Raw genomic sequence first — 25,363 nt, 5'->3', positions numbered from 1 at the left:
GAAAGAGAACAAGGAGGGGTACATTGGAGGATTTGGAGGGGGGAGGGAGGAGAAAATGATGTAATTATGTTATAATCTCAAAAAAAAAGAAAAGAAGGAAGGAAGGAAGGAAAGAAGGGAAACATGTTTCACAGATGCAATCATTGACCAATCAAATGGAGGCCATTTTTCAATAGAGGCTCCATCCTCCCGGATGTGTCAAGTTGACAAACGAAACTAACTATGACAGACACATTAGACTTATTCACTGGATGAGGTAGGTATATGCCTTATTCCTCTGATGTCCTGGATTTCTATGTTCCTTGGTACCTGACAATAACCTTGAATCTCAACACCTAGGGGTTTGCTGTACAGACTCAGATTGCTATTGACCTCTTCCCGCGGCAGCAGGGATCCCAGAGTCTAATCGACTGTGAGGACTGACTGCTGGGAATAGAGAGATCCGCTCCAGAAAGCAGCTGAACCAAGCTGTGGGAGTTAGCATTTCTTTCCTGAAGTCTGGAGTTCCCAGGGAGCCGGTCTCAAGCTCACAGACCCTCTTCCTGATGAGCTGTCCTCTAGCAACTGAAAGATTATAGAGAAATGGGGTATGGCTAGTCCCTAGCTCAACCTAACAATTTGGGAATTCCTCAAATTTGCTCACTGCAAACAATCCTGAGGACTATTCCAGGCACGAACAGTTAAAGCTACATTCTTTGCACAGCCAGCAAGAAGGAATGCTGATGCCCTCGCTCAGCATCTCCCTCACCTCCTACCCACTTCCAAGGCAAGAGGGAATGCTAATGGAGATGGAGAAAATGGTTTTGAGCTTTTGTGAAAAATAAAGTACGCATGGAAATTTCTCAAATGTAGTAATTGGCTCAGCCTGTCAGTGTTCAGTGGCAAAATTAAAGAATAACTGAGCTATGCCTGCAGATATGTAATTTAGAGCAGATAACATTGGAATATTTAAATATATTTGTTTTTTTGCTTTTTAAAGTGTAGATAAACAATGTAAGGAAAATAATTAAATTTAAGCTCTACATCCTGATTATTGCTGGATATTTTTATTTTTTAGAATATAATATTGTAAATTTTCCTTTCCCTTACCTTCTCCAAACCCTCTCACATACTCCTCCCATTCTCTTCCAAATTCATGGCCTCTAAATATAATCTTCTCAATTGGTGTAGGTTCTTATTTGTATGTTTTCAGGGGGTTACCTTCCTCTTATGATTTAGCCAAGTCTATTTCCAATGCAAGACTTAGATTCTTTAGAGTAGAATGTTTATTAAAACATTTATCATGTGTTCCTTGCTTAATATTGTTTATGTTGGCTGTTCCTATTGTATATAGTTTTGTATTGGGTTTGTAATTCTCTTATTTAGACTAAAAGGGGGGGGTGATGGGGGATCTTTGTCTTGAAGAGGTGGGGCCAAGTTAGGGTGTGGCTTTCTGGGACCCAGAGAAAAAAAAACACCATGAGGCCCTGCTCTCTCTGTGTGGTTCCCTTGCAACAAAGCTGAACTCAGACTTCTCATTCCTGTTTCATAAGTTTGTCCCTTATAATAAATAAAAATATAATTGTTTTATCTTTTAACTAGCCTGGTTATTTCTCGAATAGAGATGATTCAACAAATAAACATGGCTGAACAAGTATCTGTGAAGGGGAACGCTGAGTCTTTTGGGTATATGCCAAAGAGTGGTTATAGCTGTATCATATGATAGGTTTAGTTTTAGCTTTTTGAGAATTCTCCATGCTGATATCCACAATAGCTGTACCAGTTTGCCATCCCATTAACAGTGGATGAGGGTTCTCTTTTCCCTGCACACCGCCAGCACTTGTTGTCAGTTGTTCCATTTTTTATAAAACTGTGTAGTCTGAGTACCTGTTAGGACATGCAGATTCCTGTTTGTAATACACAGTAACAACAATGAAAAGGACTTGGTTGTTTAAACAGATCAATGGCTGGCATTGACAGCTGAAAAGCAAACATGTCCATAGTCGTTGAGTTTGTCTTATTATTCTTAACACTCTTCAACAGTTCAAGCTGTAATTTAGAGCAGTAAATATAATGAGTAATTGACTGAGTGCTATGTTTAACCTCAAAATCAATAGGGCTACTCTACTAATCAATTTCAACTCTGTAAAGCTAATTAATCTTAACTTGGAAGGTTTTGGCTCACGCTATACAACATCAATTAATTCTCCCAAAGTCAATTTCGGCCCCCTAGGACTAGCTTCACCTGAAAAAATTATTTTGGCAACAGTTTCTTAACATGTTTTGATCAATTTCCATTCTGCCTTCTTTTCTTTTACAAAGTGAAAAGTGTTCAGGAACTCTCAGCACATCAGGGTGCAGGATACCCTGCTTTTTAATTGTTCGTACTGAATTTGTAGCAGATCTGCCTAAAAGCTTCCTTCTCTTGGAGCCCATCCTTTCTCCCTCTCTCACAGCTAGGCTGTCAATAGCTTCTTTTCCCTCCTCTTTTCATGCTCCTGCAATCCTTACCATCTATATTAGTTACCTTTCTTGTTGCTGTCACCAGGTACCTGACAAGCGGCAGTGTAGAAGGAAGGAAAGGTTTGTTCCAGGTTAGTCTGAGGGCACTGTCCATCACAGCTGGGAAGGCGTGGCGACAGGAGTGTGAGGCAGCCGGTCAGTGTCCACAGTCAGGAAGCAGAGACAGATGAAAGGTAGCACTCCCTTCACTTTCCCTGTTGTATTCATCATATAGTTCCAGCCTATGGATTGATGCCTCCTCTATTTAGTGTGGATTATCTCACTTCAATAAATACAATCCAGCAAGTTCCTCAAAGGCATTCCCAGAGATTTGTCTCCTAGGTAAGTATAGATCCTTTCAAGTTGACAATGGCAATCAGTATTAACCATCGCAAGTCAACACCTGTCAATCTTGCAGCCAAATGTTACTTTTAGGTCACACTTTTCATCTCTCATTCCCATAAGCTTATGGCGATCTCACTGTGCAGAATATATTCAGTCCAACTTCAAAAGTTCCCATAGTCTTTAACAGTTCCAGCACTATCTAGGAATTCAGAACCCAAGTATCTTCTGACACTCAAGGTAATGCCTTACCTGTGGGTACCTATAAAACAAAACAACAACAATAAATAACAAATATCCAAGAGACATTATCAAAGAATAAGCATTCCCATTCCAATGGGGAATAACAGAGGTATGGCTTGGCTCAAAACTCACCAGGGCAAATGCCAAATCCTGCAGTTCTGTGCCCTGTGGGGACCATGAGGGACTTTCCGGGGGAGCAGTTTAAATAGACTGGGAGTGGTCAAGATTTTGGTGGGCTGCCTTGATTCTCCTCCAAGGACACAGGGATGGGACCTCCAGAGATGAAGGTCAGAGACCAGGACTTACATTGTCTCCTCCTGAGTGTTCTGGTAATGGTCATATCTGGAGTTCTGTTGACATTGGATGAAGGGTAACATTGTTCTCCCAGAATTACAGAGACTCTATCTTTTTCAGCCAAAATCATGTCTAATATAAATTTGTTCTCCCAAACCATCTTGCTAGTGGGGCTCAGTTGTTCAGGTTTCACCTTGATAGCATCTTGGGTATGATTATCAAGTCTTTGTCGGGTTGTAATAAATATAATTGATCAACAATTGAATAGCAATCAACCACTAGAACAAAGCTGACTTGAAATTGCCAATGGCTTGTTTTTGAGCTTTGAGTTGTCTTGGGGCTCCCCAGGGCACTCTTACAGGATCTCTTTGAGACACTGGCCTTGGTGGCCCCATTTCCATTGTCCGTGGAAACCACTTGCTCTCGCCAGTTGAGAGGCTTAAGTATAATTTCCTGCAGGCAGAAGGGGCTTTATGACCGCTGGAGGCAGATGATGCTTCCTGTCTTTAACTGGAGGAAACACTGCTGACAAGGTCTGGCAGGAGTCATTGCCCCAGGCCTCTTGGTTTAAGGAAGAGATGATGCAGTGCATACTTTTGGGGTCAGGGGACTGTGTGGATGGAAAGAGACCAATTTCAGCTTGTGGAGAGGTTGCTAATGGCAATGACCTGCTGTGCGTTGACTATTTCTACAGGTCATTCTATTATTCCAGGTAGCAAAGTGAAATTATGTTTGTCAATAAGCAGTACAAGCAGTGCTTTAAATAAATCACTAAATAAATCAATAAATCAGTATCTATAACTGATCATCTCTACTATATTCTAGATCCATTGACTATACAGAAATGGCAAAAGTTAGCCACTCGACGTATGTACCGGTAATAGTTGATTACTTAACTCACTGAGTCTAGAGGATACCGTTTCTTGGGACAACTATAAACTACTAATAATGACTTAAAATATGTATAGAAAACATAACATCCATTGACTCGGATAATGGGAGCCATTCCACTGCAGTCCCATCTGAGGACTTGTTCAAATGCTTGAAATGAATTGAGAAAATACCGAGGGTTCTAGGATTGGTTCTCATTCAGATAAAGGGGCAGCATTTTGCCATTTGTAAAGGTGTATTCTACCCAGTTTCTAGGCATGAGACCAGGAAAGAGGAGGGCAGGGTCATTCTCATTTTAGTGTTATTTTTCTTATAGGTCATTTGGCCTCAGTTATTTCCTACCCTGAACTATCAGAGGTTCAGCGCCCTTTCCCTTGGGGGCTTATTAGCCTCTAATAGTCAATTTGAGGTTCACTGCCCTGCTTCTGTAGAAGTCTCTTACTTAGCGATTCCCTTTGCAACGGCACCCCATGTTTGTGCTTCATAGCAACACTCAGGTCTGTAAGAATCCCAGACTTGAGCTCAAAGACTTCTGGGAAGTTGTATGAAGTCACCAAAGTATGTATAAAACTGTGAATCAGGACTGTGAATTTGCTTCATGTCGTCAGTTTATCTCATTTGCTCTCATTTAACCTCCTAAATGACCTGACTACCAAGGGATACTATGCAAGCTTCTTGATGTTTCTTATGTTGGTCTGTGCTTTTGTCTGGTTTGGTGCTACTTCTCACTGTTGCTACTTCTCTCCAATAAGGGAGATGAACAGTTCCATGATACAGTCTTAAAGATATCATGCTTTGATATTTCCTCCACCAAACTATTCCATTACTCTTGCATTCAGCCTAACTCAACTTCTCTTTAAAACTATTATTATTAGCTGGGCATAGCTAATAATCTCAGCATCCAGGAAGTAGAGGCAGGTGAATCTCTATGAATCTGAGTCTAGACTGATCTACGTAGTGAGTTCCAGTACAGCCAGCGCTACATAATAAGACTCTGTCCCAAAAATAAATAAATAATTATTAGTGTGTTATGATGTGTGGTCAATGTGTGCTGTGGTACACATGTGGAGGTCAGAGAACAACTTTCCAGGAGTGGGTTCTTTTTTCCATATTAAAAGAATTATTACTTTTATATTGTGCATATGAGTATTTTTCTTTTATATATGCAAGTACACACTGTGTGTGTGCATTGCCTGAGGCGGCCAGAAGGGAGTATCAGACTCCCCTAGAAGTTAAATATGGCTGAAAGTCATCATGTGGGCGCTGGAAACTGAACCCATGTACGGAGAGAGAACAATTAGTGCTCTTAACCACTGAGCCCTCTCTCCAGTCCCTCCCTTCTCTGCCATGCTACTTTTGCTAGATTCACCAGCCCATGAGTTTCCAGGTGATTTCCCCGTGTCTGCGCCTCACCTCACTGGAGGAGCGCTGTCGTCATAGCCACACCACACAGCATCATCTCCATAGTTTACATGACTTCCAGGGATGGAGCACAGGTCATCAGGTTTGCATATCTCACCGGACCTCACACAAGTTCTAAGGACACATGCAAAATAAAGCCAGATGCTTCACTAAAATCCAGTAGCAATGGTCTCTAACGTATTTCCCAGGTGGTGGTGGCACACCCTTTAATCTTAGCCCTCAGGAGGCAGATAGATGAATGTCTGAGTTTGAGGCCAGCCTGGTCTATAGAGTGAGCTCCTGGACAGTAAGGGTTGTTACGCAGAGAAAACCTGCCTCAAAAAACAAAACAAAACAAAACAAAAAACCAAACAAACAAACAAAAAAAACCCACAGTTCCCAGTAGAGCTTCCTCTGAAAACTGAGAAGTCAGGCCTCCTTCACTGTCCATAATTTTCTCCCCATTCTGATCTCCAAAATATACCCCAGGATGGTTTGCTAAGCTCTGCTTATTACACTTTAGGGCTTCTTTCTAGTCTGAAATTCCAAATGTGTGCACATCCTCCCACAAACAAGTCCCAAAGACTTGCTAAGAACCATACAGCTGGGTTTATCACAACAATCACTCTTCAGTACCAGTTTTCTGCACTGGGTACTTGGTTTTCTTATGGGCACCAAATACCTGATAAGAACCAACTTTAAGGAAGAAAAGATTTGTTTTAGCTTTCATTTAATGAGAATACCACCTCTAGTGGTTTGAAAGGTAGACGTTCCCCCATAGTCTTGGGCATTTGAATACTTGGTCCCCAGTTGGTGGCACTGTTTGGGAAAACTTAGGAGGTGTGGTTTTGCTGGAGGAATTATGTCACTGGTGGTGGGTTTTGAGAGCTTAAAGACTTACACTATTTTGATTTTCCTCTCTCTGCTTCCTGCTGCAATTTAAGATACGAGCTCCTAGCTTGTTTCTCTAACCACCACATCTGCCCTTTGCCATGCCTTCCTATGGTGACGGTGATGGGCTTTTATCTACCTGAAATTGTAAGCCCATCCTACACACATCCTCCTATAATTTGCCTTGATCATAGTGTCTTATTATAGCAATAGAAAAGTAACTAATACACCACTCATCATGGGAGGGAAGACATGGTAGCTAGAGCATGAGGCAACTGTGCCATTGGTGGTCACTATGTATCTTTGGACAGGAAGCAGAGAGAGGTGAATGCTTCTGATCAGCTCACTTTCTCCTTTTCTATTCACTCTGGGACCGAAGACCATAAATTGTTGTCACCCAGGTTTAAGATGGAGCTTCATCAGGTAGAATCAAAAGACTGGGAAGAGTGTGTGGAGTCTGATGACCAGTTTTACATCAACTTGACACAAGCAAGAGTCTACTGTCACTGCTGAGAAAATGCCTCAGTAACATTGGGCTATAGTGATGGGCTTAATTAGTGATGACAGAGGAAGGCCCAGTCCACTGTGGTGGTCCTGTCTGTGTGCTGGAAGTCCTAGGTTCTGTAACGGAGAAGACTGAGCAAGCCATGGTGGAGCAACCAGGAAGAAACACTCCTCCATGGCCTCTGCAGCAGCCCGTGCCTCCAGGGCTCTGCCCTGTCTGAGGTCCTGCCCTGACTTCCTTCAATGGTGAACAGTGCTGTGGAAGCCAAATAAACCCTTTGTCCCCGAGTTAACTTGGTCATGGTGTTTCACTGGAGCAATAGTTACACTGACTAAGACAGTGGAGGTGAGAGCAAAGCTTGAGAAAGTCTGGCTTGCCTGTACTGATAAAGCAAAAATTGCTAGGAGAGACAATATATGTTTTCCAGATGACACCTTATCAAGGAACGTAAATAAACTGTGATTACTTAGGACCCAAATGATGTATAACCTTAAGTTTCTAGCACTCTGCTCTCTTTTCTAAACCCAAACAATAACCTTCATAAATCTACCTTACAATTTTGCTTACAGAAAAACAACTCTCTTTTAAAATTTTATTTATTTTTTATTTGCATTGGCATTTTGCCTACATGTTTGTGTGAGGGTGTCATATCTTAGAGGTAGAGACAGTTGTGAGCTGCCATGTGGATGCTGGGAGCTGAACCCAGGTCCTCTGGAAGAGCAGTCAGTGCTCTTAACCACTGAGCCATCTTTCCAGCCCAAGATAATTCTTTATATTTTAATCTTGTTGTAAAGTATTTCTCTGAGAAATATTAAAAAGTAAAGGATATGGGTTCTAAGTGACATTTAGACACATAACTTGAGAGCCACCAAGGTCTCATCCATATCCATTACAAAGAAACCTAACAGACTTCCCATAGAAAACTGTACCATTATCCTATTATCTGTGCTATTCCTCTTTCTTTTTCCCTTCCTCCCTCAATTCTTCCCTTTCTTTCCGTATTTAATAAATGTAACTTTGCTGGTTATACCTGGGTGGTTGCTTCTGAAATCAGCTGTTGGTATAGGTTGAACTGTGTCTCCATCTCAGTTGCTGGTGTGAATAACTGTGCCCTCATCCCAGGGGCTGATGTGTATAATTGTGCCCCATCCCAGCTGTTGGTGTAGATGGAACTGTGCCTCCATCCTAGCTGCTGATGTGTATAATTGTGCCCCATCCCAACTGTTGGTGTAGGTGGAACTGTGCCCCCATCCTAGCTGCTGGTGTGTATAATTGTGCCCCATCCCAGCTGTTGGTGTAGGTGGAACTCTGCCCCATCCTAGCTATAGCTGAGAGGACCATCTCAATTAATCAGCACAGAGACTCCCTCACAGACATGCCCTGAGGTTTGTCTCCTAAGTAATTCTAGACATGGCAAGGCTGTGGGCAGTTTTAACCATCTCTCTGTCCCACATCCATTCTCTTGCTTGCTGGCCTAGGTTCCCCATCAGTCTAATGGCCCAGTCTAGAGAAAAGGAAAGGAAGATGAAGGGGTGATAGGCTGCAAAGCCTCTCAAACTTATACATAGTGAAAGAGAGGGAAAACTTACCACCTACTTCCCAAGATCAAATTTATTAAATAGATAAACTTTTACCATTGAATCTGAAATCTCATGTTTATTTTTGCTAGAGAGCAGTTTGGTTTTACTCTGTCATGTTGTCCTTCTGCTTTTATGGCTTGGGGTGGAGTAAACTAGAGCAGAGCTTTAGTAGCTGTCCCACAAAGGGTTGGGAAGAGGTGAGGTCTCTTTCCTAAAATACAAAGTTACCTTTATTTACTTACTTGTTTTAGTGTACAGAATACAAATAAAAGTTTCTTGTACAAAATAAGGCTTTGTATTTCATAATTTACCAAAACTAAAGAAAAAATGTTTCTGTCCCCAAAACTTTACTTTCATCCATTGAAATGACTTGTACCAACACTGTGACTAACATTAAATCCTTTCAAAGTGTCTATTCCAAATGTTAGTTTTGGGCTTAGGTATGGGATACCATGGCATGGGCTAGTGTGATCTTAAACTATGGCAAAGCATCTCCGGCAGCTCATTTTCTTGCCCATCATTTTCAGATTATGCAATGCAATGGTGTGCCTCTCCTATACCAAATGAATTTTCTTGAAATAGGGAATTGATTAAACAGCATGGATAATGCCATCTCATTTGCTTTTTCTGATTAGTTATCAAGGAATCGGGGACCTGAAGATTTGATGTTGCATTTCCTTGAGTACTAGCTGGATTTGGTTTTCTCTGATCTGACTTTTTGTTTGCAGCTGCTTAAGTCTGTCCCATGCTTTCCTCTTTTCCTTATCATTGAAAGTGCCACACATTTTATATACTAAATCAGAATCGGTTTTTGCATTCTGAATTCACACTGGCTTGCCATAAAATGGAAAACTTTGTAACTGTATCAAAGCATTTGTGGATGAGTTCAGTTCCTTAAATATAACAAAAGCCTGCCCCCCTCATCTTCAGGGTCATTGAAATCACAATATATACCATGTGTCCAAACTGAGAAAAACAGGGAATATATATATATATATATATATATATATATATATATATATCCATGCTGTTTAATCAATTCCCTATTTCAAGAAAGTTCATTTGGTATAGGAAAGGCACACCATTGCATTGCATAATCTGAAAATGATGGGCAAGAAAATGAGCTGCCGGAGATGCTTTGCCATAGTTTAAGATCACGCTAGCCCATGCCATGGTATCCCATACCTAAGCCCAAAACTAACATTTGGAATAGACACTTTGAAAGGATTTAGTGTTAGTCACGGTGTTGGTACAAGTCATTTCAATGGATGAAAATAAAGATAAAGTTTTGGGGACAGAAACATTTTTTCTTTAGTTTTGGTAAATTATGAAATACAAAGCCATATATATAAAATAAAGCCTGCACTAACTAAAAAAGTTAACACTACACTTGCTTCTTGCCGTCATGTCTACCAGATGCCCTGCTTTCCAACTGTGATGGACTCATCTTTCTACAATCATTAACCAAAATAAACTCACTTCCCCCTAAGTTGCTTTTGGTGATGGTGGTTTATCACAGCAACAGAAAAATAACAAATAACACTCCTTTCAGGAAAATCTACATCAGACTCCCTCCTAAAGTGCATAAGACCTCCTATCCATGGGGAATGACAAGGGTTACTGTATCAGGTCAAAGTTCTTTCCGTGGAGACTTGGGAACCTTCCCAACTTATTCATCCATCCTTGGAGGGAGAAGGGAGGATTGAGAAACAAACAGACAAGAGACAACAGATGGAATCGGGAGGGCATCCAGTGAATACTGTGATCTGACCCAAGTTTATTAGTCAAAGTTCTTATATATCCCAATCAAAGTAATTTCCTCCTCACATCTCAAAACATCGAGTAACCACACCCTAGCTCAAAACATCCTTTTGTCTAGGCAAGACATCCTGTAACCACACTTTAGGTCAAGCATCCTGTTGTATAACTTTGAAGGAACAAGAAAAGGTCCAAATTCTCTGACCTTTAGTCAAGGTGGAAAGGATCCACTTCTGTAAAATCAACCAGAATGTGGTTGGTTGGCCCCATAACCACTATTCCAGTATTGCAGCAGTGACACATCTTGCCTGGCAGGTTATGATTGTGTTCAAAAGGTTCAGAGTGTAGTAAGACCAGTGATGACTTTTCTCCCAGTAGTGCCTTCCAACACTACAAAAACCAGAGAGGAAACATCCAACCCAGTTCCAGCATTATTTCTCAATATCTTGGCACGAAAGTGTGAAGTTTCGTCAGCAAAAGGGTCTTCTCTAGTTCTGATGTGCAATCACGTGGGACAGGAAGAGCCTGTATTACTGGAAACCACTGGGGCCTCCCATACAAACAGCTGATAAGGTGTAATCCCAAACCTGCTTCTGTGGCTTGTTTTGTAATACTCTATGCTTTCTGGGAATGACATTATCCAGCAAAGGGAGCAGGGAGAACCAAAACTAATTTTTAACTAATTTACAAAATACTCGGTTACCATATGGTTTCTCTCATACGCTATTAATTTTGTTCAACCCCTATCCCCATCCCCATGTATCCCCTTCAACCCACTCCCATCCCTACTTAAGCCTTTCCACCTCTTATATCCCCATCTCTACTTGCATGTTACCTAAATTCTACTATCCATCTTCTTTAAAGCATTTCTCCATGGCCTCATTTTAGCTTCCTGGCATCTATAGCTACACCAAGTTAAACACACACAACTAAAAATTCAAATCTAAGATCCACATATGAGGGAGAATACTCCCCAGGATATTTTGTCTCAGTGATGTTGATCTCTTATTAATTTCAGTTGATTTTTCAGCCACAGACTTGTAATTCAAATACATAACACAAATAATCCCACCAGAGTATTTGAGAGATGCTCAAACTTTCACAAGCAAGGCCTCCACTGTGCACACTGTCCTCAGACTTATCTTTCCAGCTCCCATAAGAGCAGCTCATTAACAGATTCAATGCAATGCCCATCAAAATTCTAGCAAAAGTTTTCAAAGATTTCGAAAGAACAGTACTCAAATTCATATGGAAAAGCAAAAAACCCAGGATAGCCAAAGCAATCCCGTACAATAAAAGAATTTCTGGAGGCATCATAATCCCTGACTTCAAACTCTACTACAAAGCTACAGTACTAAAAAACAGCCTGGTATTGGCATAAGAACAGACAGGAAAACCAATGAAACCAAATAGAAGACCCGGATATAAATCCATACATCTTCAAACATCTGACCTTTGATAAAGAAGCAAAAAATATCAAATGGAAAAAAGAAAGCATATTTAACAAGTGGTGCTGGCATAACTGGATATCAATATGTAGAAGAATGAAAATAGACGCATATTTATCACCATGCACAAAACTCAAGTCCAAATGGATCAAAGACCTCAACATAAAGCCAGCCACACTGAATCTTATAGAAGAGAAAGTGGGAAGTACACTTGAATGCATTGGCACAGGAGACCACTTCCTAAATAGAACCCCAGCAGCACAGACACTGAGAGAAACTCAGTGAAAACTGAAACTGAACAGCTTCTGTAAAGCAAAGGACACGGTCAACAAGACAAAACAACAACCTACAGAATGGGAAAAGATCTTCACTAGCCCCACATCAGACAGAGGTCTGATCTCCAAAATATACAAAGAACTCAAGAAATTGGACACCAAAAGATTACATAATCCAATAAAAAATGGAACAGAGAACTCTCAGCAGAGGAATCTAAAATGGCTGAAAGACACTTAAGGAAATGTTCAATATCCTTAGTCATCAGAGAAATGCAAATCAAAACAACTCTGAGATTCCATCTTACACCGGTAAGAATGGTCAAGATCAAAAACACTGATGACAACTTATGCTGGAGAGGTTGTGGGGAAAAGGGAACACTTCTGCATTGTTGGTGGAAATGCAAGCTGGTACTACAACCCCTTTGGATGTCAGTGTGGCAATTTCTCAGAAAATTAGGAAACAACCTTCCTCAAGACCCAGTAATACCACTTTTAGGTATATATCCAAAGGATGCTCAATCATGCCACAAGGACATGTGCTCAGTTATGTTCATAGCAGCTTTGTTTGTCACAGCCAGAACATAGAAACAACCTAAATGCCCCGTGATCGATGAGTGGATAAAAAAAAAAAAGTGGTACATTTACATAATGGAGTACTACACAGCAGAAAAAATGACAGCTTGAATTTTTCAGGAAAAAGGATGGAACTAGAAAACATTATTTTGAGTGAGGTAACCCAGACACAGAACGACAATTATGACATATACTCACTCATAGGTGGTTTTTAAACATAAAGCAAAGAAAGCCAGCCTACAAACCACAATCCCAGAGAATTTAGGCAACAATACGGACACTAAGACTTACATAGGTATAATCTACATGGGAAGTAGAAAAATAAAAAGACAAGATCTCCTGAGTAAATTGGGGGCATGGGTACCTTGGGGGAGGATTGAAGGTGGGAGGAGAGAGGCAGGGAGGGAAGCAGAGAAAAATGTAGAGCTCAATAAATATTAAAAAAACTAGACATGAAAAATTAAAAAACCATTCAAGATAGGCAAGAAACATAAGGGATTTAATGCAAAAAGAACAGGTCATTAACTCTGAGCATCCAACAACTTTTCCTGTCTAAACCCTTCCTAGTCCTCCTGACTAGTCAGCCCGAGGTCTGCCCCAGCAACAGTTCACACGCTAGTTCCAATTTTTGCCTTATGTTTCTCCTACTATGATAAATACTGTGATTGAAAGTAACCTGGAAGTGTATTTGCTACTTTTCTATTGCTATGATAAAACATCATGACCAAGGCAGCTTAAAGACAGAGGGTTTATGTGGGACTTGATTTTTCCAAAGGGTTAAGGTCCCTAATGATAGAGACAGTGTGACAGCAAGAGGTAGACAGGTGACTGGAAGCTGAGGGTTCACATCTCAAATGACAAACAAGAAACAGACACCACACTGGAAACGGAGCTAGGCTTTTGAAATCTTGAAGACCACCGTCAATGGCATACTTCTTCCAGCTAGACCAAACCTCTTAAACACACTCAAACAGTGCCACTCAAATGCCTGAGAATATGAGGGACATCTCATTCAAATCAACACAAGGAGGAAAGAGCTTATATGGCTTACAGTCACAGTTCATCATCAAGGGAGGTCAGAGCAGAAAGTCAAGGCAGGAACTTGAAGCAGAGGAAATGGAGCAATGCTGCCTCCTCGTGGCTCACTCAGCTTGCATTTTTATATACCTCAAGGGTAGCCCCATCTACAGTGGGCTGGGACCTTCCACATCAATCATTCATCAAGAAAATGCCCTCACAGATTTGTTTACAGGCCACCATGATTGAGGAGCTTCCTAAATTGAGGCACCCTCTTCTCAGAGGACTCTAGCTTAAGTCAAGGTAATAAAAGATAACCCACGGAGCCCCTCTGCCAAAAAAAAAAAAAAAAAAAAAAATCAGACAACTGGAAGCTGGAGAGATGCCTCAGTGGTTAAGAGCACTTCTTACTCTTTCAGCGAGACAGGAGTACAGTTCTCAGGATTCACGTTGGGCATCTTACAACTTATAACTCCAGTTCCAGAGACCCCCATGCCCCATTCCAGACTTTGTGGGCATCATACATATGCATGTGCATGTGTGCATGTGCACACACACAAAAAACACAAATAAATAATGTTATTTTTCTGAAGAAAGAAAAAACAGGTTGCTGTAGTAGCATCACCTTGACTCTTGGACCTCTGTTCTATTTGATTGATCTTCATGTCTTTGTGTCACTGCCATGCTATTGTCATTACTATGGTTTTTAAATATACACTGAAATCAAGTATGGTAATGCATTTAGCATAGTTTTTTTTTCTAAAAGCTGCTTTGACTATCTGGGATTATTCAAGCAGAGGTAGCCTAGAGAAAGGGTTATTTTTTAAACAATACATCTGACAGGGAACACATACAGAACTAAAAAAATCACATCAAGAAAACTAATAGTCCAATTTAAAATCAAGCATGTAAGTGAATAGTTTTCAAAAGGTGAAACACAAGTAGATGAGAAGCACTTAAAGAGATGTCCAATACCATTAGCCACCAGGAAAATGCAAATGAGCATCACTTTGAGATTTCATCTTACCCAAATTAGTATATACAAGATTAAGAAAATGAATCGCAACAGATTCTTGGTGAAGATGTGAGGAAAGAGGAACATTCATTTTTTGCTGATGGGAGTGTAAAATGGAACAGCCATCAAAGAAATCAGTGTGTGTGGTTCTTTTAAAAGCTGAAAACAGGCATACCACAAGATCCATCTATACTACCTTTGGGAATGGAGTCAAAAGACTGTACATCTTACTACATAGTACTTGTTCATCTGTGTTAGTGCTGCTCTGTTCATAACACCTGAAATTTGAAACAGCCTAGATGTCCATCAACTGATAAATGGATAATGAAAATGTGGTGCCTTTACACAAGGGAATAATATTCATCTGTTAAGAAAAGGTGAATTATGAAACTTTTAGGTAAATGTATGGATCTAGAATCATCCTGATTGAGGTAACCCAGAAACAGAATGATAAATATGACACATTTTCCCTTATATTTAAATGTTAGCTCTTAAGCTTTGGTTACAAGTGCTTCATTGAGAATATTCACAGAGGTTAGGTAGCTAGTAAGGGACCAGGGAGGAAAAGGGGATTTTTCCAATGAAGTAAAGATAGAATGTAGTATTATAAATTGTAGATGGAAGTTTCTGTCCTGCCTGGTCCCACAGCCATTTAGTCCCAAAGAAATACACAGAGGCTTATAATAATTATAAACTATTTGGCCTATTAGCTCAAGCTCACCATTAACTAGCTCTTACAACTTAAAGCAACCCATAATTCTTATCTATGTTTAGCCATGTAGCTTTATACCTTTTCTCAGCGCAGCATTTTTGTCTTGCTTCCTCTGTGTCTAGGTAGCAACTGCAGACTGAGCCTTTCCTTTTCCCAGAATTCTCCTAGTGTGGTCACCCTGCCTATACTTCCTGGCAAATCTTTACAGGGTAAAAGAGCATTATCCCACATCACATGGATCCAGCCACCAAAGCTGCTGCTTTAATCCTAGTCATATTGCTTAGCAAATTAAAGACTCATATCATCAGAAAAAGAGACACATACAGCAAAGACAGATTCAGATGAGAAAAAAACTCTAAATGGTCTACAGTGTGGTTAAAATACACATAGGCTTGGGAGAGAAAAGAAAAAGGATAGAGAAAGTTCTCCAAAAAGAAGGAAAGAAAGAAAGAAAGAAAGGAAGGAAGGAAGGAAGGAAGGAAGGAAGGAAGGAAGGAAGGAAGGAAGAAAGAGAGAGTAGTGGGGTGTGGTGGCACACGCCTTTAATCCTAGCACTTGGAAGACAAAGGCAGGCACATCAGCCTGGTCTATAAAGTGAGTTCCAGGACAGCCAAAAATACACAGAGAAACCCTGTCTCAAAAAATCAAAAATTAAGCCGGGCGGTGGTGGCGCACGCCTTTAATCCCAGCACTCGGGAGGCAGAGGCAGGTGGATCTCTGTGAGTTCGAGGCCAGCCTGGTCTACAAGAGCTAGTTCCAGGACAGGCTCCAAAGCCACAGAGAAACCCTGTCTCGAAAAACCCCCCCCAAAAAAATCAAAAATTAAAAATAAAAGAAATAAAATTAAAAAAAAATAAAGCCACATAAAGATGGAAATACACGGAGAATCTGGATACTGTATGTTACTGTGTTGTCTTTGAACTGTTTGACTGCTGAGAAAGGAGCAACAGCTGCTAAAAGACATTTGATTGGGGGCTGGAGAGATGGCTCAGAGGTTAAGAGCATTGCCTGCTCTTCCAAGGTCCTGAGTTCAATTCCCAGCAACCACATGGTGGCTCACAACCATCTGTAATGGGGTCTGGTGCCCTCTTCTGGCCTGCAGGCATACACACAGACAGAATATTGTATACATAATAAATAAATTTTGGAGTAAGTTCCATGGGCTACTGAGAAGAAAGAATATCCTTTAGAATTTGAGTGTAAGTATTTGTGTCTGTTAGGTCCTTTTGATTTATGATGTTTTGTAGCTCCAGAGTTTCTGTTTAGTTTTCGTCTGGATGACCTGTCTACTGGCAGAGTGGGATATTGAAGTCGCCCACCATCATTGTATTAAAGAAAAATACAGTTTTAGGTGTTTTGGTATTTCCTTTATGAAACTGGATGCTGTTGCATTTGTTACAAAACTTTTAGACTTGTAATGTCCTCTTGGGCTTTCTTTTTCCTTCTTCTGATTAGCTTTGCTCTGAAGTCTATTGTGGCTGCATATTTCTTGGTTCTGCTTGCTTGAAGTACCTTTTCCATCATTTTGCCCAAACATGGTATCTGTCTTTGATTGTGAGGAATGTTTCTTGAGGCAGCATAAAGATACTCTGTTTTCTAATTGAATTTGTTAGTCTGTGTCTTTTGGGGAATCGAGACTGTTAATGTAGAGAGCTATTTTTTTAAACATATGAATCTGTTTAATTATGTTGTTAGCAATTTAAGAAATCATTTGGTGGGGATTCACATTCCGTTTGTCAGAGAGATCTGAGATTGTAGGTAGACCTGGAGCCGAGCAACAGCTTTGATATTTGGCAAAATCTGCGAGTCCACAGTTTTCTGATCCGCCCTGTGCTACTACTCTGTAACCTCGTAGTATCGTAGTATCCTGTCGAAGATCTTGCGCTCCTGGTTCCTGGGCTTGCACAGCTGCTTCTTCTTGGAATAAGCATCAGGCAAGTGTTGGGGGGGGAGGTTCACCTTGCTGAGAGCAACTTTCTTCAGAGGTGACAATAACAAATTTCTGGCATGTTCTGCTCAGAGGAAATCTGTTGAGGACAAGTGGTCTAGTCACAGGTAGCAAACCATGGCACAGCTGCTTCAGGAAAGCCATTCTTTTGCCCCAGGGCTCCCCGTGAGGATGATCAGGGTGGTCACAGGAGGGACGCTGGCACACTGCCTTCTTGCATGCTGACTGAAGGGCTTTTTGCCGTGACTCGGCAGCTTCCGAGGCGTGCCCATAAGGGTAATAACCTTAGGCATTTTGTGAAGCTTAACCACGCAGGTATAATCATTCTTGTCACCACCAACAAATTGTGACTTGTGACAGTAATAAGGACTTTCTCCTTTTAATTCTTCCTTTCAACCTTGGATTTTGCAGCTGAGGATTTCCTTTTGTATAAAGGCCTTCCTGGGATACATAGAAGATGGGGAGTATCTGCCAATTCCTCTAACCAGCGCAGTGTTTCAATTGCAATAGGGTTTCCCCTACTTGAGCTCAGGGTCCCCCTTTTGGCTCACTAGCAGCAGCACCACCACCACCAACCTTCTTGACTGCAGGTTTCTTCTTTTGCATCAGGCTTCTTGGGTTATTCACTTGCTGCCTGCTAAGATGGTAGAGAGAACTAAGGTTCCAGATTTCTGGTCTATAATTGAAAAGTCTTCGGTAATTCCTGCTATTTTGGTGTTGCTTGAACCTTTTTGGTTAACTGTTCTGGGATTGTTTCTTTTGTCCTTTTGGGTGTAGTTAACCTCTTTAGACTTAAATTTTCCTTCTAGTGTCTTTTGTAGCGTGGATTTGTGGACAGAAGTTGTTTAAAATTGTTGTTATATTTTTTTTCTTTTGATTGTGATGTAAAGTTTTGCTGGAAACAGTAGTGTGGGATGGCTTTTGTGGCTTTTCAGAGCTTGTAGAACATCTGTCCTGGTATTTCTGGCTTTCAAAATCTCCATTGCCAGGTGCTATTCTAAGGAGTCTGCCTTTGTATGTCACTTGGTCTTATTCCCTTAGAGATGGCTATTATTGGTTGTCAACTTGACTACAACTGGAAAGAACCGAAGGAAACACCTGTGAGAGATTTTGTTGCTTGATTTGAAGTGGGTGGATTCACTTCTAGTCTGGATATTTGAGACAGGCAGACACATATCTTTTTTCCAGATCTAGGTGAGAAGATAAACTCCTTTAATTCAGATCTTGAGGCATGAAGTGAAGGCATACTGCCGGGTGGTCCCCTCTTGATCCCCAAATTAGGCACAGACCACACCCAAACACCAATTTCCAAGCACAAACCAAACACAGAGATCCTTTTTTTTTTTTTCTTTTTTCTTTTTTTGGTTTTTCGAGACAGGGTTTCTCTGCAGCTTTTTTAGAGCCTGTCCTGGAACTAGCTCTTGTAGACCAGGCCGGCCTCGAACTCACAGAGATCCGCCTGCCTCTGCCTCCCGAGTGCTGGGATTAAAGGCGTGCACCACCACCGCCCGGCTCAGAGATCCTTTATTAAGCAAAGAGACAAGGTGGCTGAATCTAGGTTTGTGTTAATTTCAAGAGGGAAAAAGGTAGGTCAGTGAAATAATGAATTTTTATTGCTGGACCTTGATGATCAGTCTATAGAAAGAGCCAGGTATAATGAAGTGGTCAAATAAGGGACTAGACCTTGGTGGCTAGCTTTAGGTATGTAATCTAACAGTTTAGCAAGGGAGAGAAAATGGGAAAAGGCAAAACCCAACAGTGCCATGTTTGCCAGGCTCAGGCCTGTATTTGCCAAGCTCGAGCCTGCTAGAGCCCTTCAGGAAGACATACACCTTCAGTGCAGATCTTGAGGAAGGAAGACACACCTTAATCTGGGCCATAGCTTCTGCTGGAGGTCTGTATAAGGATATAGAGGAGGAAGCTTTTGCTTTTTGCCTGCTTGCCCTCGCCTTGTTAGCACTGGCATTGGAGCCTGCTCCTTTGGACTTGCAGCATACACAGAAGACCAGCTAAGACATCCAGTCTTGTGGACTGAGCAGCTACTGCATTCCTGGACTTTCTGTTCACAGCTAGCCATTGTTGGATTAGCTGAACTGCAGCCTGTAAGTCATTCCAATAAATTCCATAGATAAGTAGGTAGATAGATGATAGATAGAAAATTCTCTTACTCTAGAGAACTCTGCTAATACACCCTTGAGCTTTTATTACTCTTCCTTTGTGCTGTACCATTTGTATTTTAATTATTATATGTCACAGGAGTTCCTTTACTGGTCCTGTCTGTTTGGTGTTCTGTATACCTCTTGCACCTTGATAAGCATCTTTCTTTAGATTTGGAAAATTTTCTTTTTTGGATTTTATTTAAAATATTTTCTGTGCCATTGACCTGAATTTCTTCTTCCAGTATATCTATTATTCATAGGTTTGGTCTTTTTATGGAGTAATGGTAAAAATAAAACACTGTAGTTCTCCAAGGGGTGCAGTGGCAGGCCACGGGGAGCAGCGGGTCCCAGGCAGGGAGCTGCATGGGGTGGGGAGGAGTGAGAGACAGAGATGGATAGGCACGCCATGCAGAGAAAGTGGGTATTCATTTAGTGAGTTATGAAAGAGAAGGGAAAGGGGGAGAGGGAGGGAGAAGGGGGGCAAGGAGAGAGAGGCAGAGAGAGAGAGAGAGAGAGAGAGAGAGAGAGATAACCAGAGAGGGGGAGGGCAATGGGGGTAGAAGCGAGAGAGGCAGGAGCTGCCTCTTCTGGAGAGAGATGGAAAAGGGGAGGAGCTCAGGCTGAAAGCAGAAGAAAGATCTGCTTACCTCTGCTGACTGGACAGGGAAGAGAGTGAGCAAGGCTTGTCTCTTAAAGGAACAGGACAGACCATTACACATGGTGTTCTAGATTTTTTTCCCCACTTTCATTTCTAGATGTTTTATTCCTCTTTTTTTTTTTTTGAGATAGAGACAGAGACCCACATTGGAGTACTGGGCTGAGCTCCCAAGGTCCAAATGAGGAGTAGAAGGAGGATAAACACGAGCAAGGAAGTCAAGATTGCAAGGGGTGCACCCACCCAACTGAGACGGAGAGGCTGAACTAATGGAAGCTCACCAAGGCCAGCTGAACTGGGACTGATGGAGCATGTGATCAAACCGGACTCTCTGAATGTGGCTGACAATTAGGGCTGACTGAGAAGCCAAGGACAATGGCACTGGGTTTTGATTCTACTGCATGGACTGGCTTTGTGGGAGCCTAGTCTGTTTGGATGCTCACCTTCCTAGACCTGGATGGAGCGGGGAGGACCTTGGACTTCCCACTGGGTAGGAAACCCTGACTGCTCTTTGGACTGGAGAGGGAGGGGGAAGAGGAGTGGGGGGAAAGGAGGGAAATGGGAGGAGGTGGAAATTTTTAATAAAAAGAAAAAAATTAACATTTTCTGTCACAGAGATATCCATTTCTTCTACCTTATCATCAAGACCTTATTACTCATTCTTTTTTTTTTTTTTTTTTTTTTTTTGTGAAGCTTTCCTCTGACCTTCTTCTTTGACTTCCTGAGATTTTCATTTTGGGCTTTATTTCAGTTTGATTTATCTTTAGTGATTCTGTTTCTCAGTTAAATTTTATTTTTATATCTTGAATTATTTTCAATATTTCATTCAGCTGTTCATGTTTTCATGGTCTTCCTACCCTCTTTAAAGTCCTTGAACATCTTTATAATTGTCATTTTGAAGTCTTTGTCTTGTTCTTCAGATAAATTATTTTTCTAAGGAATATTACAGCAGGTATGATGGTTTCTGGAGAGGCATATTGTCATGGTTGTTCATGTTTGTGTTTTTTGGCTGGAATCTAGGAATCCGGAGTTAATCATTTATAGTATTTCTTGGTGTGGATAATTGATCTTGCCTTTGTTGTTGGTAGGTGTTCAGTTCTTTGGTTGCTGTTGTCCCGATCTGACAGGTTATATAGACCATCAGAATAATGTTTGTTTTTCAGTCTTACAGTTATTCTGAGTTTCCGGGTTAAGACCAGTTAAAGGGGGCTGAAGGAATGGTTCAGTTGTTAAGAATACTGGCTTCTCTTTCAGAAGACCCAGCACCTTTGTGTAGCTCACAAACATCTGTAACTCTAATTTCAGGGGATCCAGTGCCTTTTCTGGCCTCTTGGCAGTACTGCATATACATGTTCCCAGACACATATGCAAGTAAAACACCAATACACATAAATAAAAATAAATATTTTTTTAAATTTTAAAGAAAAAGCTTTTTTCTTTTCCTTTTTTAAATTGATTTTTATTGAGCTATACATTTTTCTCTGCTCCCCTCCCTGCCTCTCCCCTCCTGTTCAACCCTCTCCCAAGGTCCCCATACTCCCAATTTACTCAGGAGATCTTGTCTTTTTCTACTTCCCATGTAGATTAGATCTATGTATGTCTCTTTTAGGGTCCTCATTGTTGTCTAAGTTCTCTGGGATTGTGTTTTGTAGGCTGGTTTTCTTTGCTTTATGTTTTAAAAACTACTTATGATTGAGTACATGTGATAATTGTTTTTCTGTGTCTGGGTTACCTCACTCAAAATGATGTTTTCTAGCTCCATCCAAAAAATAAATATTTTAAAAAGTATGTTAAACTGAGGTTTATATCAGTTGACAGTGATTTTTTAAGTAAGAAAAAAATCAAATAAAAATTTTAAATATTTGCTAGAAACAATATGCTGTGCTAGTCAAAAACAACCTCATGTATTTTGCTTACCATGTTTTTTTCCAGTTTTTCTCTTATGTTTATTCAGTTCAGTTTAGTCTTATTTTTTTTGGCACAGCTCCTAAGTATGCAAAATCTACTGCTCATGTTGAAAGTAAAAGGGGTAACACCTGGAGGAGAAATTAAGATGATTGAAAAGCCACAAAGGTGGGGAAATCAGTGCTGGTTATTTCTTGCCAGTCAAGCATGTCCCATTGAGTCCAATCTCCAATCATAAGGAGCAAGAATGCAGTTATGTAATCTGTTCAGGGATCCGCTCCATTGAAGCGAATGAGACAACCCAAATCCTAAAAGGACCCATAGCAAATAGAGAGGAATTTACAATGACCCAGATGAAGATGAAATACTCTGTGATGTTTATACACAGATGAAACTGCCTAACCAAGCATTTCTCAGAATGTGGCGTCACCTTCAGCCTATACATACCCCCTCTGCCTCCTGGGTCTCATTTTCCTAGTAACTATTGTAGTAGCTAAGATATTAAATACTACATACTGATGCCAAATGTGAACTTGTTTTCATATTTTCTACATTTCATACCCATATATTCTAAACAAATCTGTTTGATTTCCAGTCATCAGCTACCATTTCTAAGGAAACAAAGAACCTAACTTTTTGTGACCTAATTTTTCTGCTTTCCAAATTTATAATTTATATTTAGCCTTGGAAAGCTGAAATACAGTGGGGAATTATCTATGGGATATATTGTTTTATTTATCAAATATCCTACTTGATTCTTATCAATACCCTTAAAAGTTCAAAAACTTAAAATCTATTCTGATGTCCTAAGGAATTCTCCTCCTTAATAATCTCTCCTCCTTAATCCCATAGTGGCTCTCTCTATCAGGATCTTTCATTGCTCTCCTTCTCTGTCCCACTCCCACCCTTGACCATCCTATTCCCTCATGTTCTTATTTCCCACCCCCTTCCCTCTTACTGCCACCTCCCCCCCACCCCTAGTTTACCCAGAAGAGCTCATCTATTTCCCCTTCCTGGGGCAATCCATATATCCCTCCTAGGGTCTTCCTTGTTATCTAGCTTCTCTGGAGTTGTGGACTGTAGTCTGGTTATCCTTTGCTTTGCATCTAATATTCACTTATGAGTGAGTACATACCGTGTTTATCTTGCTGAGTCTAGGTTACCTCACTCAGGATGGTTTTTTCTAGTTCCATCCATTTCCCTGCAAATTTCATAATGTCATTAAATTTTTATAGCTGAGTAATACTCCATTATGTAAATGTAACACATTTCCTTTATCCATTCTTCAGTTGAGGAGCATCTAGGTCATTTCTAGGTTCTGGTTATTATGAATAATGCTGCTATGAACATTGTCGAGAAAATGTCCTTGCTTTATGATCGGTATATATGCTCCGGAGTGGTATCAATGGGTCTTGAAATAGATTGATTTCCAGTTTTCTGAGAAACCAGCATACTGATTTCCAAAGTGGCTGTACAAGTTTGTACTCCCACCAGCAATGGAGGAGTGTTCTCAACTCCACATCCTCTCCAATATAAGCTATCCTCAGTATTTTTTATATTACCCATTATAACTGGTGTAAAATGGTATTTCAGAGTCATTTTTATTTACATTTACCCAGTGATTAAGAATGTTGAGCAATTTCTTAAATGTCTTTTCAGTCATTTGAGATTCATGGACTAGCTTGTTGGAGGCCATTTCCTATGGTGGGATGCCATGCTCAGCCTTAATGCAGGAGGTAGGGGCTTGGTCCTACCCCAACTAAATGTGCTAGACTTTGATGACTCTCCATGGGAGCCCTTACCCGTTGGAAAGAGTAGATGGGAGGTTAGGCTGGGGGGGGGGGAGGCAAGAGGGAAGGGGTAAATGTAAAATGAAATTTAAAGAAATAATCCCTTCTCTATTTCATGTTATCTATCAAATGCTGAATCGCTAGACTGAGCCTCTGTATACCGCCTTCCCATTCATGCTTTTCTTCTCTGTCTGTGTACCACCTTTCCATTCATGCTTTCCTTCTCATTGTATACCTTCCCTGTCTATAAACCACCTTTCCATTCATGATTTCCTTCTCTATAGTACACGTTCTCTGTCTGTCTACCGTCTTCCCATTCATGCTTTCCTTCTCTATAGTACACGTTCTCTGTCTGTCTACCGTCTTCCCATTCATGCTTTCCTTCTCCATCGTACATTCTCTCTATATATGTGTCTTCCCTTTCATGATTTCCTTCTTTGATCTAGGAGACTCCTTTCAGTATTTAAACATGTTCTTTGGTAATTTCATGCATGAATCCAACGTATTTAGATTGTATCTTCACTCACGCCTCCCTCTAACTCCTAGATGCCTCAACTTTATGCCTTCTTCATCTTTGCTTTCTTTTTTATAACTGACAAGTCCGATTAGTGCTACCTGTATGCCATAGCTGTGGTGCCATTCACTGGAATGTGGGCAACCAGTCACGGGTCCCACTACACAACCTTTTAGTACTAATTGTTTTTCCTCTAACCATTGTGTGTGTGTGTTCAGATGTCTCTTGCATTTCTGATGGTTTATTTTGCATAGTTAGTTACCAGGAGAATATCTTAGTTTTATGGATAGAATATTATGTTGATCTCCTCAGGAAGTATTGTTTTATCAAATTGGCCTTATCCCCCACCCCTTTTTGGTTTTGCTCATCTTGGATTTTTCCACTCAGATTATTAATTTTTTTAAAGTCTTTGGTATATGTATGTATCAGTTTATACTTACAGAACAGAAGATAGCTTCTTCAGAGTAGATGTGGGCTCTCTATAGTTTTCTAAGTAGTCTTCCCCACCACAGAACCAGCGGTACTGTGCATACAGATGAGTGAGGAGCATTGACTGGCTAACTTTATGCACACTTTTCTGGAAAAGAACAAGATGACAATTTGAAGAACCCCAGGAACTTTTGCTCTGGGCATAATTCTTACAGAAAAAACCTGAGGCCCATTAGAAAGTCTTTAGAACTATTTCTTCTACTTCTTTAGAAATAGCCTCCATTCTAAGAATGGAGATATTGCAAAACTTTTCTTCTTACTTCACGTGTATAAGACTCATGACCTTGAAACCCAGCCCCTCACCACACCCATACTGGAGGAAAATTATTTGGAGCAGAATGGCAGCCAGAAGCCAAACTCCTCCTCCTTCTGCACATCTCCCTGAGTCTCTCATCCTTCTCTCAGTCTCCTCCTTTCTTCCAATTTGGCTTGCAACAGACTGTTAAGAGTGGAGACTACATGATAAAACATTAAGGA

The 25,363-nt window shown here is 40.7% G+C and overlaps 1 pseudogene; it reads right to left on the bottom strand.

Moving 5' to 3' along the window:
- LOC119823746 overlaps positions 1-19,451 on the bottom strand; it is a 38,959-nt pseudogene extending 19,508 nt beyond the window's left edge.
- Positions 19,452-25,363: the final 5,912 nt, after the last annotated feature.

The sequence above is a fragment of the Arvicola amphibius genome, chromosome 9 (assembly GCF_903992535.2).
Source record: "Arvicola amphibius chromosome 9, mArvAmp1.2, whole genome shotgun sequence".
Classification (NCBI taxonomy): domain Eukaryota; kingdom Metazoa; phylum Chordata; class Mammalia; order Rodentia; family Cricetidae; genus Arvicola; species Arvicola amphibius.
The sequence above is the reverse complement of the archived record's forward strand: the minus strand, read 5'-3'. Positions and strand labels throughout refer to the sequence as shown.